This window comes from Sturnira hondurensis, unplaced genomic scaffold (genome assembly GCF_014824575.4).
Source record: "Sturnira hondurensis isolate 20B ecotype Veracruz unplaced genomic scaffold, ASM1482457v3 Scaffold0004786, whole genome shotgun sequence".
NCBI lineage: Eukaryota > Metazoa > Chordata > Mammalia > Chiroptera > Phyllostomidae > Sturnira > Sturnira hondurensis.
The window spans coordinates 145,534-165,068 of NW_028077417.1; the positions used below are offsets into that span (position 1 = coordinate 145,534).

At 38.1% G+C, this 19,535-nt stretch overlaps 1 pseudogene; it reads left to right on the forward strand.

Moving 5' to 3' along the window:
- The first annotated feature begins 222 nt into the window (after positions 1-222).
- Positions 223-305, forward strand: LOC118987014 (uncharacterized; annotated as a pseudogene).
- Positions 306-19,535: the final 19,230 nt, after the last annotated feature.

Below are 19,535 nucleotides of genomic sequence, written 5' to 3' on the forward strand. Positions count from 1 at the left end.
TGGATACAACCGGAAAGCATTATGCTGAGCGAAGTAAGCCAGGTGGTGAAAGAGAAATTCCATGCGATCTCACGTTTAACAGGAACCTAAAAAACAAAACAAACAAATAAGCAAAATATGACCAAAGACACTTTAATTTAGAACAGGCTGACACGGACCAGAGGGGAGAGGGGAGATAATTTCAGGGAAAAAGGGGAAGGACTCATAGAAACTAGTATAAAAAGCTTTGCGCAGTGGCAGTATCGTAGCCAATGAGGTTTATCCGAGGCACGATTTTTGCTAATTGAAACTAGTATAAAGGACACATGGAGAACAACTAAGGGGGGTGGAAATGGGAGGGAGGTGGAGAGCATGGGGGGTGGGCTGGGCTGGGTGTGAGGGGTGGAAAACTGTGTTTGAACCATTATTAAATTAAAATTAATAAAAAATAATAAAAGCTGTGGTGCATTCATACAATAAAATACTACTTGGCCATAAAAAGAAGGACATCTTACCCTTTGTGATAGCCTGGAGAAACCTGGAGAACATGATGCTAAGTGAAATAAGCCAGTTAGAGAAAGACAAGTAACACATGATTTTAATCTTATGTGGAATGTAACAAAATAAAGTAACAATATAGAAACAGACCCATAGATAGAGAACAGACTTAAAGCTGTCAAGTGGCGAAGGGAATCACAGGGCTGGGAGAAAAAGGTGAAAGATTAATAAAAAAAATCTCATATACACAGATATCAATATATCAGAGAGAGGGGGTGGGGGAGGTAAAATAGAATATAGGAGGGAAAGGGGGATAGATGGTGATAGAAGAGGACTTGATATAGGTTGGTGAACACACCATACAATATACACATGATGTACGATAAAATTGTACACCTGAAACCTATATAATTTTCTTAACCAGTGTCTCCAGAATAAATTCAACTAAAAATAAAAATAAGCAATAACAAAGAATACATTCAAAACTAAATTTAAGATTTCAGAATAAATATTTATAGCTTCTCACCTTTATTTTCTTTCTTTCTAAAAAATATAGAATCTTTGTCTGGCTACACTCCCACTCCAGCTACAAGCCCAGAGAGTAGGACAAATGCAGAAACGTTGCCCTGTTTTCTGCACAGTTAAGCAATGGAGAATTCAATATGTGTTTACAATGATAGCATTGTTAAAATAGCTCATGCTATGTTGCCAAAAGAAGGATAACAGAGACATAAACACTGTCCTTAAAAAGATTCTTTTAGAGGAAAAGTATGATTCAAATCATTTACTGAAGTGCTGTTTGAACAGATGGTGTGATTAACAGCCAACATGTATAAGTCATCTTGGGAGCTTACGTAAAAGTAAACAAGTGGAATGGAAAAAAAATCACTTTATTCCCTTCAAAGAGTTTTTCATTCATTTTACTAGGGAAATTGGAAAGTCTGTGTTTTGAAGGCTGTCTTTCCTTGGGGGATGTTAGAGTAAGCCGGGAGAAGAGTCTCTTTAGAGCAAAACCACATAGAGGATGGGTGGAGCTCTGAATTCACCTCCTGAAGGATGAGATGGGTCTGAGAAGCCGAGACCCTCAGTACAGCAGATCCTTCCAAAGCCCTAAGGACATTTCTTCATTTCTCTTTGTCCTGAGAGGCCTTATGTACCCAGGGGAAGAGAAGGGAGTTAAGAGTTGAGAATCAGTTATGTTTGTTACTGACACTCTGCTAGAAACAGTACATGCACCCTTTTCTCTAAGACTAGCTCACAATGGCTCTGGGAGTCGTATGTTATAAGGCTGGGTTTCCACAGGGGAAATTGGGGTGGAGAAGGGGCATGTGGCCTCCCAAGGCCACATAGTTACTTCCTTTGTGGAGCTGCCATTGAAACCCTGACCTGTTGAGTTCCAGAGCTCTTAGGAGAGACTGCTAATTATAGAAGGGAGAGCACTGACCAGGATGTCTGGAGACGTGGGTATGAAAGTTTCCCCAGCTAGCTAGCCCCTTGGGGCAGCAGCTGTTCCCTTTTGTGCCACTTTTCTCAGCTTTACAATGTGGGCACTGTACCAGATGGGCTCCAGTGTCCTCAGGTGGGTTTCTAAATGGTATTAGAATAGTTAGTTGGCTCCCCCAGTCCTACTTCTTTTTTTGAATTAATTTTTAAAAGATCGTATTTACTTATTTTTAGGGAGAGGGGAAGGGAGAAAGAAAGAGGGAGAGAAACACCAATGTGTGGTTGCATTTTGCACTCCCCCTACTGGTGACATGGTCCACAACCCAGGTACGTGCCCTGACTGGGAACCAAATCAGTGACCCTTTGGTTCTCAAGCCAGTGCTTAATCCACTGAGCCACACCAGCCAGGGCAAAATAGTAAGTTGGCTCCCCCAGCCCTATTTCTAACTTTCCCCAACTGACATAAGGAAAAAATGTTGGCACAGCGATGCAGCTCTAGCCATTGTCACCCACTTGGACAAATCTCCAAGAGATTGCCTGACCCCTGGCAGGGCTCCTTCCCTACTGCCTTCACCACAACACACTCTATTGGTGACAGCCACCGCAGGTTGTCATAGTGATCTTTCATTTGTCTAATGTTTATTGTGTGTGTAGTAATGCTCCAAGCACTGTATCTAGCATACTGTGGAAACAATGGTGAGTGAGAAGGACACGGTGTCTCTCCTCCCAATATGAGATCTAGTGTTGGAGACTAGTGTGAACAAGTGAACAAATAATTAAGATATACATGGGAGAGTGTGAGCATAAGAAAAGGGAACAGGAGTTCTACCTGAGGACTCAGTTATGCTACCCTATTGTAGTTATGTTGACACCAAACTAAATACATGTTTTATCAACCACCCAGATATTTAACATGTTAGCTGACTGTTTCAGATTTGGTTGCCTTTTGTTCTGCCATTTGGTACCACTTAGGTCGACATGTTGGGTTTCCCAGGTCACTTATCGCCAAAAGTTGCCAGGAAGGCAATGAGGTGTTTTATGTTTCCCAAAAGCTACAGAATTAATTAAGTAGGAAAGCATGTTTGGTGTTAGTAATCCAGAAGTAAGCTCCTTCTCTTGGGCATGTTCTTGTAAATACTTCTTCACTGTTTCATGTGAAGGGCCTTCAGGTTGCTTCTCTGGGACCTAATCCTGGAGCCTTTAAAATAGTTTCCTTTTGCAACTTTGAAAACTTTGATACTGTGTTCCTTAGCAGGTGTAGTTCCATCTCCTTTGCTGGCCTTTTTATAAATGGATGTTAGGAGTGTTCTCTCCCCACTTAGTAAAAGGGTACCTGCTTTTGAGTTACACTTGGAATTCACTTCAGGTCTCTACTAGATAGATGGGAAAAGCCTACTTGCACGTGCTGCGTTGATACCAGACACTACTCAGCCCAGAATTTCTTTCCTGAGCTAGAATGATTCATTGGCACATTGCTCCAGATCAACAGGAGGAAATTCCTATAACACCTCAGATTCCTCCGTGGTAGGACACTTACTACTTTGTAACTCACTTTATAGCCACTTGTACCCAAATAGCCACCCCTGACCCAACCATGACTTTCTGCAGGCAACAACTGTGGTATAGTTCTTCTGAGATGCTACATGCCTAAACCACTGTCTTGCATGTAGGAGGTTCTTGTTCAATATTCAGCCAATGTTCAAACCCCTAACATGTTTTTTGTGCTCTTAGTAGTGTTTTGTTGTCACATAAAGCCTGACATAAATTATTTTCAATGGCAACCCTCTTCATTCTTTGCCACAGAGCAACGATATTTTTTTCATTGTTTTACCAAAGGGTAAACATATTCCATCTAAACTGCTTAATTCAGAGGATTTTTCCGGTTTTTAAAAATATTCTATTTGTTCATATCCAGTAATTTGTTATAAAAGTTAACTTCTGACTTTAAAGGCAATATGTTTGTTCTAGGGGAAGAAATCATACTACCATAGGTCCTTAATTTGTCATGCTGGCCTTTTCTTTATAGTCCAACTATAGGATAACAAATGTAAATAAAGTATTGCAATAATTTCTTCTAAGTCAACAACAATTTACTTGTATAGTTTTCCCATTTAGTTTCCATAGAAAGCTTTATATTGAATTGATTTTTTAAAAATATCAAATATAATTTATGTTTTTATGGCATTCATATACACCATAAAAAACAAGTCATACCTGAAACCACAGAGTCAGGCCATTCTTTCTGGAAGTCCTTCTTTCAGAAAGTGGAGGTAAAAAAGTGCTGAATGACTTTCTAGTGCCATGGGAAAATTCTTGATGTGGGAAAGCAGGTCATACATTTTTCTACAGTGTAACCTAATGACTGAAAACAATCAAGCATAAGAATAGGGAACCTATGATATTAGGTAGCATGATTCCTCCAACTTTGTTGTTCTTTTTCAGGATCACTGTTGCTATGCAAGGCCTTTTGAGGTTCCATATAAATATTTTTCAGACATATACATAAATGAAATAGAATATATATAAATTTTTGAAATATTTGTTGTAGTTCAGTGAAATACATCATGAGAACCTTGATGGGAATTCTCTTGAATCTATAGATTGCGTTGTGTAGTATGGACATTTTAATGATGTTAATTTTTCCTGCCCATGAACACAATATGTGCTTCCATTTATTTGTAGCTTCTTCAATTTCTTTATTCAGTGTCTTATAATTTTCCAAGTACAGGTCTTGTACATCCTTAGTTAGGTTTATTGCTAGGTATTTTTTTCTCTTCAAAGCAATTAGGAATGTGATTGTTTTCTTAATTTCCATTTCTGTTAGTTCGTTATTGGCATATAAAAATGCAACAGATTTCTTGCCCTGGCTGGTGTGGCTTAGTGGATAGAGCACTGACCTGTGGACCAAAGAGCCACCAGTTCAACTACCAGTTAGGACACATGTCTGGGTTGCAGGTCAAGTCCTCAGTGGGGGGGCATGCTAGAGGCAACCATACATTGATCTTTCTCTCCTTCTCTTTCTCTTTCCCTTTCTGTCTGTCTAAAAATAAGTAAATAAAAATCATCAAAAACCTATGGTGCATTTACACAATGGAATTCCATGCAACAGAAAGAAAGAAGGAACTCCTACCCTTTGCAACAGCATGGATAGAACTGGAAAGCATTATGCTAAGCAAAATAAGCCAGGTGGTGAAAGACAAATACCATACGATCTCACCTTTAACAGGAACCAAAACAACAAAACAAACAAACAAGCAAAATATAACTAAAGATGCTGAAATAGAGAACAGGCTGACAGCGACCAGAGGGGACAGGGGAGAAAATTACAGGTGAAAAAGAGAAGAGTTTGCAGGAGCAAGTATAAAGGACACATGGACAAAAACTAGGGGGGGTGGAAATGAAAGGGAGGTGGGGAGGACTGTGGGGGTGAGTTGGGATGGGAATGAAAAGCAGAAAACTGTACTTGAACAACAATTAAAACAAATAAAAAAGATGCAACAAATTTCTGGATATTAATTTTGTATCCTGCTACTTTGCTCAATTCATTTATCAGATATAGTAAGTTTTTGGTGAAATCTTTGGGGTTCTCTATGTACAGTATCATGTCATCTGCAAATACTGACAGCTTTATTCCCTTTCCAATTTGGATGCCTTTTATATCTTCTTTTCTGATTGCCGTAGCTAGGACTTTCTATACTATGTTGAATGAGAGCTGAAAGCAGAAATCCCTGTCATGTCCCCAATCTTAAGGGGAATGCTTGTTGTTTTTACCCATCGTGTATGTTGCTGGCAGTGGGTTTGTCGTATATGGCCTTCATCATGTTTAGGTATGTTCCCTCTAATCCCGCTTTGCTTGAAGTTTATTATAAATGGGTATTGGGTCTTTTGAATGCTTTTTCTGCAACTATTGATATAATCCTGTTGTTTTTAGCTTTCCTGTTATGTGATGAATACCACTTATTGATTTGCAAATGTTGCACCATCCTTGCATTCCCAGAATAAATCTCACTTGATCATGGTGTATGATCTTTTTGATGCATTGCTGTGTTTGGTTTGCCAATATTTTATCGAGAATTTTAGCATCTATGTTCATCAGTGATATTGGCCTATAATTTTCTTTCTTTGTAGTGTCTTCACCTGGTTCAGAATTAGAATAATGCTAACTTTGCAAAATGAGTGTGGGAGCCTTCCCTTCTCTTGAATGTAATGAAATAGTTTGAGGAGAGGTGTTAGTTCTTCTCGGCACGTTTGGTTATCACGTGCAAAGCCATCTGATCCAGAGCTTTTGTTTATTAGGAGTTTTTCTATTACTGCTTCAATTTCATTAGATGTAATCTATCCGTTCAGATTCTCTGATTTTCCTGATTTATTTTTAGAAAATTGTATGTTTCAAGGAATTTATCCATTTTGTCAAGGTTGTTCAGTTTGTTGCCATACAATTTTCATAATATTTTCTTACAATCCTTTGTATTTCTTTGGTGTTGGTTGTTATTTCTCCTCTTGCATTTCTGATTTTATTTATTTATGTCCTTTCTCTGTTTTTCTTCATGAGTTTGGTTAAAGGTTTGGATGTTTATGTTTTCAAATAACCAAGTGTTGGATTCATTGATTGATGCATGTACCAGCTCACAGTGCCCATGGTGTCATGGATGAGATATGAGACAAATTCTTATGGTCTACCGAGTCCTGTGGAGGAAAAGGAACCACACGGCTACTCCCTCAATGGGGGAGGGGTGCCTTAGAGCAGCTTGGCCACTCTCTCAAGGGGAGAGTGTGCCGACCCTTGCCTGGACAGGCTTTTATTGGGTTCAATTTGTGCAGGAATACTGGTACAGCTCATTAATAATTGTCAGGCAGTAAGGATCAAACAGTAGATAACATACAAAGAACTATTAGAGCTTCTTCTGAGTCAGGGTCTGTCAGCTAAAAGGCTACAAAACTTTGGGAAACAAACTCATTTCCTGCTTGGGCCTTTATCATTTAACTAAGAGCATTCTTAGCAAAGCAGGTTTCACATGATTTTACGTATCTTTTCCTAGGCCTGATCACCCGGAAAGCCCGCACTTTCCAGCACAGGGCTGCACTGCCCTCTGTCATTGTTTCCGGCTTAAGTCAGGCAGAGGAGGCAAGATAGCCAAGGAATTTTGGGAGACTTTTGGCAGATAGAATGAGGACTCAGGCTTCATCAAAGCTGAGGGGCAAGGGTCAATCACTCCCTTTCTTCATAGCCCCCCAAGTCCTTCCCTGGGGCTTCCATGTGATCCTGCCTGTCTTAGGTCATTCACCCCCTAGAGAATCTTACCAGTCATTGGCTAACTGACGAAGCATTGGAAGCCACTTACGAAAAAAGAAACAGAAGCAGCACTTCTGCCAGGAAGATAAGCTTTGTCTCCTTAGTGGCTTAAGGTCCAAAGGTGGCTTACTCAGCCTTAGCCACAGGGGCTTTACAGCTCCTGAAACCAGGCAGGGTGGTTCCCAATAATTCATCTTTGGCATTTTTCTTTTATACTCTATTTAATTTATTTCTGCTTTGATCTTTATTATTATCTTCCTTCTAGTCACTTTGGGTTTTATTTCTTATTCTTTTTCAAGTTCCTTTCAGTGTGAATTTAAATTGTTTATTTGAGTTTTTTCTTATCTTTTTTGAGATAGGCCTGTAATGCTATGAATTTCTATCTTAGGATTGCTCCCCAGCATCCCAAAGATTTTGGATTGTTGTGTCCTCATTTTCATTTGTTCCAAGGCATATTTTGACTTCTTTCTTGATCTCATTGTTGATCTCCTCATTGTTTAATAACATGTTATTTAGCTTCCATGTATTTGCATGTTTTTCAGTGTTTTTGTTATTGATTTCTAGTTTCATAGCATTGTGGCCGGAGAGGGTGCTTGATATAATTTCAATCCTATTAAATTTATCAAGACTTGTTTTGTGTCCTAATATGTAGTCTATCCTAGAAAATGTTCCACGTGCACTTGAAAATTATGTATATTCTGCTGCTTTGGGGTGAAATGCTCTGAAGATATCAATTAAATCCATTTGATCTACTGTGACATTTCAGACCTCTGTCTCCTTGTTGATTTTCTGTGTAGAAAGTCTATTCAGTGAAGTCAATGGAGTGTTAAAATCCTCAACTATGACTATATTGCTTTCAGTCTCTCCCTTTATGTTCATCAAGACTTTTTCTCATATTTAGGTGCTCCTATGTTGGGTGTATAAATGTTCCTAATAAAGAGTTATATCTGCTTGTTGGATTGTTCCTTTTATCATTAGGTAATGTCCTTTGTTGTCTCTTTTATAGCCTTGGTTTTAAAGTCTATTTTGTAAGATATAAGTTCACCTACTCTAGTTTTTTTCCCTTTCCATTTACATAAATTATCTTTTTCCAATCTTTTACTTTTAGTTTGTGTCTATCTTTCAATATGAGGTGGGTCTTTTGGAGGTAGCGTGTATATGGTTCTTATTTTCTTATCCATTCAGCTGCCCTCTGTCTTTTGGTTGGAGCATTTAAGCCATTTACATTTAAGGTGATTATTGATAGATTCATATGTAGTGCTATTTTATTGTTAGACTGTTTTCCTCTGTGTTTCCCCCTTTTTCTCCTCCTCCTTCCCCTCCCCCTGCTTCTTCTCTTCCTCCTCCTTCTTCTTCTTCACCTTCTTCCTTCTCCAAGTAAGCCCTTTAACACTTGTTGCAGTATTGGTTTGGTGTTAACAATCTCCTTTAGCTTTTTCTTGTCTGGGGAGCTCCTATTTCCTCTTAGATTTTAAATGATAGCCTTGCTGAGTACAGTAGACTCAGTTGTAGGTCCTTGCTTTTCATCACCTTGAATATTTTACACTTTATCTGGCCTTAAATGTTTCTTAGAAGTAATGAGATGACAGTCTAATTGGTGTCCCATTGCAGGCAAGTACGTGCTTTTCTCTTGCAGCTGTTTTTTTTTTAAGCTTTGTAATTTTAATTATGATGTGTCTCAGAGGAGGCCTGTTTGTGTCCAAATTGTTTGGGACTCTCTGAGCTTCCTGGACTTGTGTGTCTTTTTTCTTCACCAGATTAGGGAGGTTTTTGGTTATTTCTTCAAATAGGTTCTCAATCCCTTTCTCACTCTCTTCTCCTTTTGGTATTCCCATGATGCACGTGTTGTTATGCATCATGTTGTCTAAGACATTTCTTAAGCTCTCCTCAGTTTTTAAAATTCTTTTTTCTTTTTGCTTTTTTTGTAAAAAAAAAAAAGTGGATTCTTTTTTCTACCTTATTTTCCAAAACATTGATTCGATCCTCTGCTTCATCTAATCTACTGTTTATTCCTTCCAGTGTATTATCTATCTCAGATATTGCATTTTTATTTTTGACTGATTTTTTTTGGTTTCTATGTCTTTTTTCATGCTGTTGAGTATCCTCATAATCATTACTCTAAACTGTCTTATAAATTGTTTACTTCCATTCTATGCAGTTCTGAAAAATTCTCTGGTTCTTTCATTTGGGGTCTACTTCTTTGCCTTCTCATTTTGGCTACTTCTTTGTATTTTTTCCTTAGATGTTAAACTATGAGCCCTAATCTTATCAGTTGCTAATCTAATTAAGCTGTAATCATCAGTTCAGTTAAGCACCACAGTTTGGGACATAGTAATTCTTGGGGGAGGGGTGTTTCTTCCCCTGAGTCTGAAGCCATTCAGAGAGGAGGGTCCTGCCTGACAGAGATAGCTCTTGCAGTATGGGGGATGACTCAGCACATGGATGCTGGCAGCTGTTCCCTCAGTTTTCTCACCAGAGCCACCTACCCCAGACTTTCCTCAAGTATCTCTAGTCCACTCTGCCCTTCCTTTTTTGGCACCCATGATAAGTGGCTGCAAATGAAATCTGCTTTGGCCCTTTAAAGGGCTCTCTGCATGTCCTGCTGTCTCTACCTGGCCAACAGCACTGCTGCTGCTTTTCACAGCAGGATTTTCACTGGGTTCCTTTCTGTTCTGGTGCTATAGGCTGGGGAGCCCAGCTTCGGGTTTATACCCTACAATTCTCAGGAGGAACTCCCAGGCTGATGAAATTTCCCTCTGGCACTTCACCTGTTGCCTATGGGAGCCCAGCCAGCCCTCTCCAGTCTCCTCTGCATTCCCTACCAATCACATTGTGATGAAGTGTTTTCTTCTGTCTGTCATTGTAAGGCTTCCCTCCTGCTAGTGTTCAGTTGTTATTCAAGATGATTTCTCTACAATTTAGTTGTAATTCCACTGTAGTCTTGGGAGGATCTTAGTGTAGCTTCTACTTACTCCTCCCATATCTTGGATCTAAATGTTAGTTTTAGTTAAGTAAATACAGCAACTGACTAGTCTTCTACAACCTTGATATTATCTCCCCTGACCCCAACCTCTGTTTGTATTAGGCAACTCTGTTGCAAAGTTGGAATGTGTTCCTTTATGTTCCTAAGATGGAAACATTGCTCTCACACTGAGGTTATGAATTGTTAAATCTCCATAAGACTTTCCATAGTTGCAATTGAATTGTGGATTCTTTTTAACCTAGTGAAATATTTGGGGTCTATCGGGGGGTAGACATTTTGGGGAAATATTCATATTTTAACAATTTGTACATATAATCAAAACTTCTCTACTTAGTTCATTATTCTGTGGCTGGGATCAGGAAACAATATCTTGAACACTGAAAGCAAAAACATTATTTTAATATTTTTACAGAGAAAGGAAAACTGCATGTCATGAACTGGCATCTATATTATTAACATGGATACTAGAAAATTAATTCTCTTTGGTGGTGTTCTGATACCAGTGTATAGCGGTAGTCTTATTACAGCCATCTCTGTGTATATAAAAGAAAAATATATTTAAACACATATAAATAAATGTGCATGAATCACCAGCACAGTTAACTCAAGATTTTTCCAGACTTATAACCACAACTGATAGAAGATTTATCACTGCAGCTGACTGTGTTAAACTTTTTTCTTGCAGTTGAAAGAATCAAATTTCTTCTTGGAGATTAGTCACTTGTGGGGGTGTTGCCAACTGCAAAATGCTTGTTATGAATGAGGTACACTTCTCTATTGATGTCCTCCAGCCCGAATTTTCATCTTTTTTGTGTGTGTCTTTCCCACTTATACACAAATTTTAATGACTTACACAGTCAAGTTTACTTTAGTTATTTTTCAAACCTAGTACTTCAGTTTACTTTGTTTGATGATATTTGGTAACCTCACAAGCAAGAATGGGACAAAATGATAATTTGGCACATGTTCACATAGATGAAATTTGGGTACATGAAAAATTATACATGGAGGTAAAAGTGGAAAGGGATTTAACATTTATCAGGTGTCTATAAATGTGCCAAGCCCTGTGCTAAATCTTTAATTGAAAGAATCTCATTTCATTCTTGGTGCAATCCTGCAAGCAGTTAAGTGATGTTCCCATTGCATATGTGAGGAATTTGACTTTTTAAAATTTGTGCAGTTTTTTAGTAACTATCTGAGCAGCTATGAGAAACCAGCTACCAATGACTCCAAAGCTCCTGATTTTTTCTTCTGTCTCCATTTAAAAATATAACCACTGGATTTCTAGAAGAATACGGTTGGGCAAAGCATTGTTACAACTATACAACTTTCAGGGGGAGTTAATGGATTTATTAATAAATAATTCATATACCATACAATTCATCTTGTTAAGTTCTATCATTCAATAGTTTTTAGTATTTTTGCAGACTTGTACAACTATCTCCACAGTCAATTTTACGATATTTTTATCACCACAAAAAAAATACCTGAACAATTCAACTATCACCCTAATATCAGCAATCTCTCCTCCAGTTATAAATTATCACTAATTCACTTTCTGTCTCTATAGGTTCGATGGTTATGATCATTTCTTAAAAATGGAATCATACATTATGGGTTCATTTGTGACTGGCTGCTTTCACTTAGCATAATAACTTAGCATAGATGAGCCTTGTTTTCAAGGCTCACCTATGTTGTAGCATGTGTCAATACTTCATTCTTCTTTGTGGCTGTATAATAGTCTGTTGTATGAATATACCACATTGTATTTGTCTACATTTATAAGGACTTGATGTTATGTCAAAATAAAAAAAATTCTAAAGCTGAAACAGTCATCAATGGTTCATCTCTTTTGTTATCTACCTAAAATCATACATAAATAATTGGATCTGCCCTACTTTTTACAAAAGGCTCCTGGAAACATGTATCCCCAAATTTGCCTAGTCCTACCTTATAATATTTGGTAACCACTGCTTCTGCAAAATCATTTTGATTACTCAGATGCTTATACCTGTTGCTTATACCTGTATGGAGATAGACAATCTACACATAAGCAGTCTTTTTATATATTTTTTCCTTTTTTTAGTGTTGTTCTATTATAGTTGTCCCAATTTTCCCACATTGCTCTTCACTGCCCCATCCACCCCAACCCCTGCTCTCACAGTCAATCCCCACTCTATTGTCCACATCCATGTGTCATTGACTAGGCCCTTCCTCTTCTTTCTTCCTTTATCCTCTACCCCCTACCACTATGTACCCTGTAAGTTTGTTCCTTGTTTCCATGCACCTGGTTCTATTTTGATCATTTGTTTGTTTTGTTCATTACATTCCTCTTATAAGTGAGATCATAAGGTATTTGTCTTTCACTGTCTGGCTTATTTCACTTAGCATAATGCTCTCCAGTTCCATCTATGCTATCACCAAAGGTAGATGTTCCTCCTTCCTTTCTGCTGCATAGAATTCCAAATGTACCAGAATTTTTTGATCCACTCATTTACTGATGGGCACTTAGGTTGCTTTCAGCACTTGGCTATTATAAATTATGCTGCTATGAACATTGGGGTACATAGGTTCTTTTAAATTGGTGTTTCAGGGGTTTAAGGGTATATTCCCAGCAGTGGAATTGCTGGGCCAGAAAGAAGTTTCATTTTTAGTTTTTTGAGGAAATTCTGTACTGTTTTCCACAGTGGCTGCACCAGTCTGCATTCCCACTGACAGTGCACTAGGGTTCCTTTCTTTCCACATCCTCATGAACACTCGTTGTTTGTTGACTTGTTAATGGTGGCCATCCTGATTGGTGTGAGGTGGTATTGCACTGTGGGTTTTTTACATTTCTGATGGCTAGTGATGTTGAGCATCATTTCATATGCCTATGGGCCTTCTGTATGTCCTCCTCAGAGAAGTGCCTGTTCACGTCTTTTACCCATTTTTTAAATTTGGCTGTTTGTCTTCCTGATGTGGAGTCAATTTGACTTCTTTATATATTTTGGAGATAAAACCCTTGTCTGAGGTACTGTGGGCAGATGTGTTTTCCCATACAATTGGTTCCATTTTCACTTTGGTGATGTTTTCTTTAGCCATGCAGAAGTTTTTCAATTTGATCAAGTCCCATTTGTTTATTCTTCCCTTTATTTCCCTTGCCCTATAGGATGTATCAGCAAAAATATTGCTGCATGGGATATTGCTGCATCTGAACATTTACTGTATATGTTTTCCTCTAGGATTTTATGGTGTCATAGTTTGTGTCTAAGTCTTCTATATATCTATAACCTTTGTAAGCATATGGCCACACAACGTAGGAGCACAGAAATATATAAGGAAACTCTTGGGGGATTTCAAGAAAGATATTGACAGCACCACACTCAGTAGGGGATTTTAACAACCCATTGTAAACAATGTATAGATCTTCCAAACAAAGAATCGATAAGGACATTGTGGCATTGAACAACACTCCAAATCAAATGAATTTTATTGATATATACAGAACCATTCACACCAAGAAAGCAAAATATACATTATTTTCACATGCGTATGGAACATTTTCAGAAATAGACCACATGGTAGATCACAAAACAAACCTCAATAAACTCAAGAAAATTGAAGTCATATAAAGCATCTTCTCAGATTAAAATGGCTTGAAATTAGAAACCAATCTTGAAGAAAAAACTCAAATAAAAATTCATGGAGACTGAATAACATGCTATTAAATAATAGCTATGGAACACTGAAAAATAAATTAAGGAATATACATGCAAATGGAAGCATATACCGTGTTCATGGATTGGAAGACTCAACATCATTAAAATACTCTTACTACACAAAGCAATTTATAGATTCAATGCAATCCCTATTAAAATACCAATGACATATTTCACAGATTTAGAACAAATATTTTTAAAATTTACATGGAACCATAAATGACTCTGAATAGATGCAGCAATCTTGAGAAAGGGCAAAGTAGGAGGGATCACAGTGAGGTCAAGGAATAAACCAACAAGTTTCTGGAAACAAGTGAAAATGAACACAAAACAGCTCAAAACTTCTGGAACACAGTGAAGGCAGTCCAGACCTTTTCAGTTCATAATAATACAGGCCTACCTTAAAAAGATAAAAAATTTCAAATAAACAACTTAACCCTACATCTATAAGAACTAGAGGAATAACAACGAAGAAACTTCAGAGGAAGTGGAAGTATGGAAACAATCAAGGCAAGGAGACTTAAGGGAAGGGTCATCAAGGAACATGTATAGAAGACCCATAGACAAACCAAAGCAGGGTAGAATTGAGTGTGGGAGATGGGGTGCGTGGGGTGGGGGAAGTGATGATGGGAAAATAGAGACAATTGTACTTGAGCAATTAAAATAAATAAATAAAATAAACAAAAACAAAAATATGACATAGAGACTAAAAGAACAATTCGAAGGATTGATATATCCATGAGCTGGTCCTTTGAAAAGATAAACAAAAGTGACAAGCCTTTATCAGACTCATCAAGAAAAAAAAAGAAGACCAAATAAACAAAATCAGAAAGGAGAGAAATTGCAACTGATACCATAGAAATACAAAGGATTGTAAGAAATTACTATGAACAACATTATGTCAAAAACTTAAACTACCTAGGTGAAATGACCAAATTTCTAGAGACATATACTCTTCCAAAACTGAATCATTAAGAAACAGAAAGCCTGAATAGACCAACAACAATCAGTTAAAATGAAGCAGTAGTTAAAAAAAAAAACAGCATTCAAAAGCCCTGGACCATACAGCTTTACAGGCATGTTTTACTGAACATTTAGGGAAGATTTAACTCCTATCCTTCTCAAAGTATTCCCAAGAAAATTCAATAAGAGAGAAGACTCCCAAACTCTTTTTATGAAGCAAGCATCATCCTAATCCCAAAAGCAGATAAAGACACAACAAAGAAAGAAAATCACATGCCAATATCACTAATGAATATAGATGCTAAAATTCTCAACAAAATATTGGCAAACCACATCCAGCAATACATTAAAAAGATCACATACCATGATCAACTGGGATTCATTCTAGGGATGCAAGGATGGTATAACATTGACAAATCAATTAACATAATACACCACATAAACAAAATGAAAAACAAAAATCACATGATCATATCAATAGATGCTGAAAAAGCATTTGATAACGTACAACATTGAAGATTGTGGAAAATGGTGGCAAGGTAGGTGGGAGTGAAGCCCAGTTCTCCTTGTGCTCAGTTGGAACACCTAGCTGATCTTCTGAGGAACAGAGTGAACAACCAATAGAACCCCAGCTTATATGAAGTTGGGAGGCAAACAATTGCAAAGGACATTGAAAAACAGATGATGAGAAGATTGTGCTGGGACAGTGAGCTCCCTGAGATCTGCACAGGGACCTAGGCCACTGTGGCCCCAGGCCCGACACCTGCAGCAGGATATGGGGAGGAGAATTAGAGCACCAGCTCCCTCCCCTACCAGATCATGGAGGGTATTCTGGCACGAGGAGAGACCTGGAGACAGAAAGTCACTGGGGGTAATAGGGATGAAATGGGAGACACACAGAAACAGTACAAATCTGCTGGGACTGTGGACACTGGTACCAGAGGAGCCAGGCAACACCTGGAGAAGGGAGGAGTTGGGTTGTGTCAGACCCTGATTTGAATAGTCTCCAGACTGATTGGAAAGTGGGGCTATGTGAAAAGCCAGGCACTTGTTAAGAAAGGTGGGCAGCTGCTTTGTAAGAAACTCTATAGCAGTGGTTGGTGCACCATGAGGGAGATTCCAGCTGTGCTCCTGGAGACAGGCCTGGCTTGTCTCAGGCACCGCATCCAAGATTCACTTGTGCTGTGTGCCCTGAGACTCCCAGGCACTAAACAGCTGAGCAAAACCGAACTCACCTGGCCTGTCTTGGGCTCAGCACCCAAGATTGACTTGGGCTGGTCACCCAGAGACTAAGTGCCTGAATTGAGCGTGGCAGCTCACGGAGGACATGGGCCTCCAGAGGCTGGGAAATTGTGGCCCAGACCTGGTCCCCATCCTCTCAAAACCATAGGAAGCAAGAAAAGCAAAGCCCAGCCACACTCTTCCTGTGGCATCCAGGAAGACCAGCAGAACTCGCTGAGCAAGTTTAAAGTCAGCAGGAGTCTTAGTATTATTATTTTTGGATACTCTCTCTTTTTTTTCTTCACACAAATGAGACAATAAGAAATGGAGTTATTAAGGGTCCAGAGACAGATCCAAAGGAAGCACAAGGCTAATCCCCCCAAAACTGAGAAACTGAAACAAATGTCACTTTGTTATTCCATAGAGCTGGCATTTTATTGTTTTTTTTTTTAGTTAAAACTCTTTTTAAAAAAGATTTTATTTATTTATCTTTTAGAGGGGAAGGGAAGGAGAGAGGGAGAGAAATATCAATGTATGGTTGCCTCTGGTGTGTACCCTGCCAGGAACTGGCCTGCAACCCAGGCATGTGCCCTGACTGGGAATCAAACCGCGATCATGTGGTTCGCAGGCCCGTGCTCAATCCACTGAGCTACACCAGCCATGGCTTGATGTTTATATGTATTATTATCATGTTTTCATTATTTTCACCACTTTCATCTTATTAGTATTCCTTCATTTCTCTTCCTTAGGTATAGTTTTCCTTGTTTTATTTCTCTGTTCAATTGCATTGATTTTCTGGTTTTCCTTATTCTCTCCTTATTGTATTTTAATTTTCCTTCTTTCATTTCACCTGTGTTCAGATAACACATGACTCTTGATCAGGTACTTCCTATTCTGGTTATCCAAGTCATATATATTTCTTGTTATATTATTGTTGTTCCAGGAATATTGTAAATGTTCCAAACAATTGTACATACTACTACAGAGCACCCCCCATCTTGGCCAAATTCACTTCAATCCTGAGCATTATTATTATCTTGATTAAAAATATTCTTTCTCACATTATGCCTTCTTTCTATCCTTTACTCTCACTATATCTCATCATCTAATCTTGCACAAGTGCTCTGTTTTCTGAATTCAGCTGACAATCCTCCTCCCACAAGAAGAGTCTTATCTCTCACCTTTTATAAAAAGTGGCTAGTTAGGTGAAAGATTACAGTTAACACTATACTTAACCAAAGAATCTCCTATCTTTTCTCTACTTGCTGGTATTTTAAATCTCATAAATACCATCCATTTTTAATGGAGAGTCTTAATCCATTTTGCCTATCCCCTGCCACTGATTATGTACAAGATAAGGTGGGAATTGTGAACATCAGTAAACCCCCTGGTGGAGAGAACCCACCAACAAAAGAACCACCAACAGGTAAAACCCAAGTATAACAAGAGAGCCCACACAAATGGAAGAAAGGGTAACCCTCGAGTCTGCAGACAAGGAAATCAAAGACACCACACCACTGAATCCCATAAAACTCCTACCATAGAAGTTCACCCTACAAAGACAGCTAGCAAAGTGAAGGATCATGAAGCACAGAAACAAACAAGAGTCATCTAAAATGTGGAGACAAAAAAGGATCTGCAATCAAAAGGAATGGAAGACTCCCCACTAAAAGAAGTAAATGAAATGGAGGTAGCCAAACTATCAGATATAGAATTCAAAATAATGGTTATAAAGATGCTCAAGGAACTTACAGACAACTACAGGGAACTGAGCGAGAAATACATCAGCAGTAAAAAAGAAATGGAAACTATAAACAAAAACCAGAAAGAAATGAACAATAAAATCTCAGAAATAAAAAACGCATTGAAAGGAATTACAAGTAGGATGGATGAAGCATAGGAGTGAATCAGCGAGCTGAAGGAAAAGGTAGAAAAAACACCCAGAAGGAGCTAGAAAAGGAAAAGAGACTCAGAAACAATGAAGAGGTAGTAAGGAAGATGCAAGACAACATGAAACATAGTAATATCCATTTAATACAGATACCAGAAGAAGAAGAAGAGCAAGGGATAAAAAACATGTTTGAAAAAGTAATGATAGAAAACTTCCCTAATTTCATAAGAGAAAAAGTCACATAAATACAGGAATCACAGACAGTCCCAATCAAGAGGAACCCAAAGAGGCCCACTTCAAGACACATCATAACTAAAGTGGCAAAATTCCAAGAGAAAGAGAGAATCTTAAAGGCAGCCAGGAAGAAAAAGGAAGTAACATACAAGGGAGACCCAATAAGGTTAGCTACTGACTTCTCAATGGAAACACTCCAAGCAAGAAGAGAATGGCAAGAAATATTCCAGGTAATGAGAATCAGAGGCCTGCAACCAAGGCTACTTTACCCAGCAAGGCTCTCAATCAAGATAGAAGGCCAAATAAAGAGCTTCCAAGACAAAAGAAGTCTACGAGATTACACCTCCACCAAACCAGCTCTGCAAAGGATGTTAAAATGACTCCTTTAAGAAAAGGAAGGAAAAGAAAGAGAGAGAGAGGAACACAGGTATCAAAATGACAATGAATAAGTACTTATCAATAATAACCTTAAATGTAAATGGATTAAATGCCCCAATCAAAAGACATAGAATAGCTGAATGAATAAGAAAGCATGACCCACACATATGCTGTCTATAAGAGACCCACCTCAGGACAAAACACCTACACAGACTAAAAGTGAAGGGATAGAAACAAATTTCCCAAGCAAATTGACAGAGAAAAAAAAAACCTGGGGTAGCAATACTCATATCAGACAAAATAGACTTGGAAAAAAGGGCCATAAAGAGAGACCCAGAAGGTGACTTCATAATACTTAGGGAAAGAATCCACCGAAGATATAAACATTGTAAATATATATGCACCCAACATAGTATCACAAAATATATAAGAAAAATCTGGGAGGACTTCCAAGAAAAATATTGACGGCAACACATTTATACTAGGGAATTTCCACACCCCACTGTCAAAAATAGATAGATCTTCCAAACAAAATACCAACAAAGATATTTTGGTATTGAACAATGTCCTAGATCAAATGAACTTAACTTATATATATATAGAGAGAGACTTTCATCCCAAAGAAGCTAAATACACATACTTTTCAAATGCACATGGAACATTTTCAAAGATAGACCACATGATAGGACACTAAATAAGCCTCAAAAAATTCAAGAAAATTGAAATCGTATCAAGCATTTTCTCTTACCACAAGAGATTGAAACTAGAAACAAACCTCAAGGAATACAACTCAAACACACCAAAACTCTTGGAGATTGAATAGCATGCTACTAAACAATGAATGGATCAAGAATGAGATCAAGAAAGAAATAAAAAAGCTTCTAGAAAAAAATGAAAATGAACTGACACCAATCCAAAACTTATGGGACACAGAGAAGGAAGTACTGAGAAGGG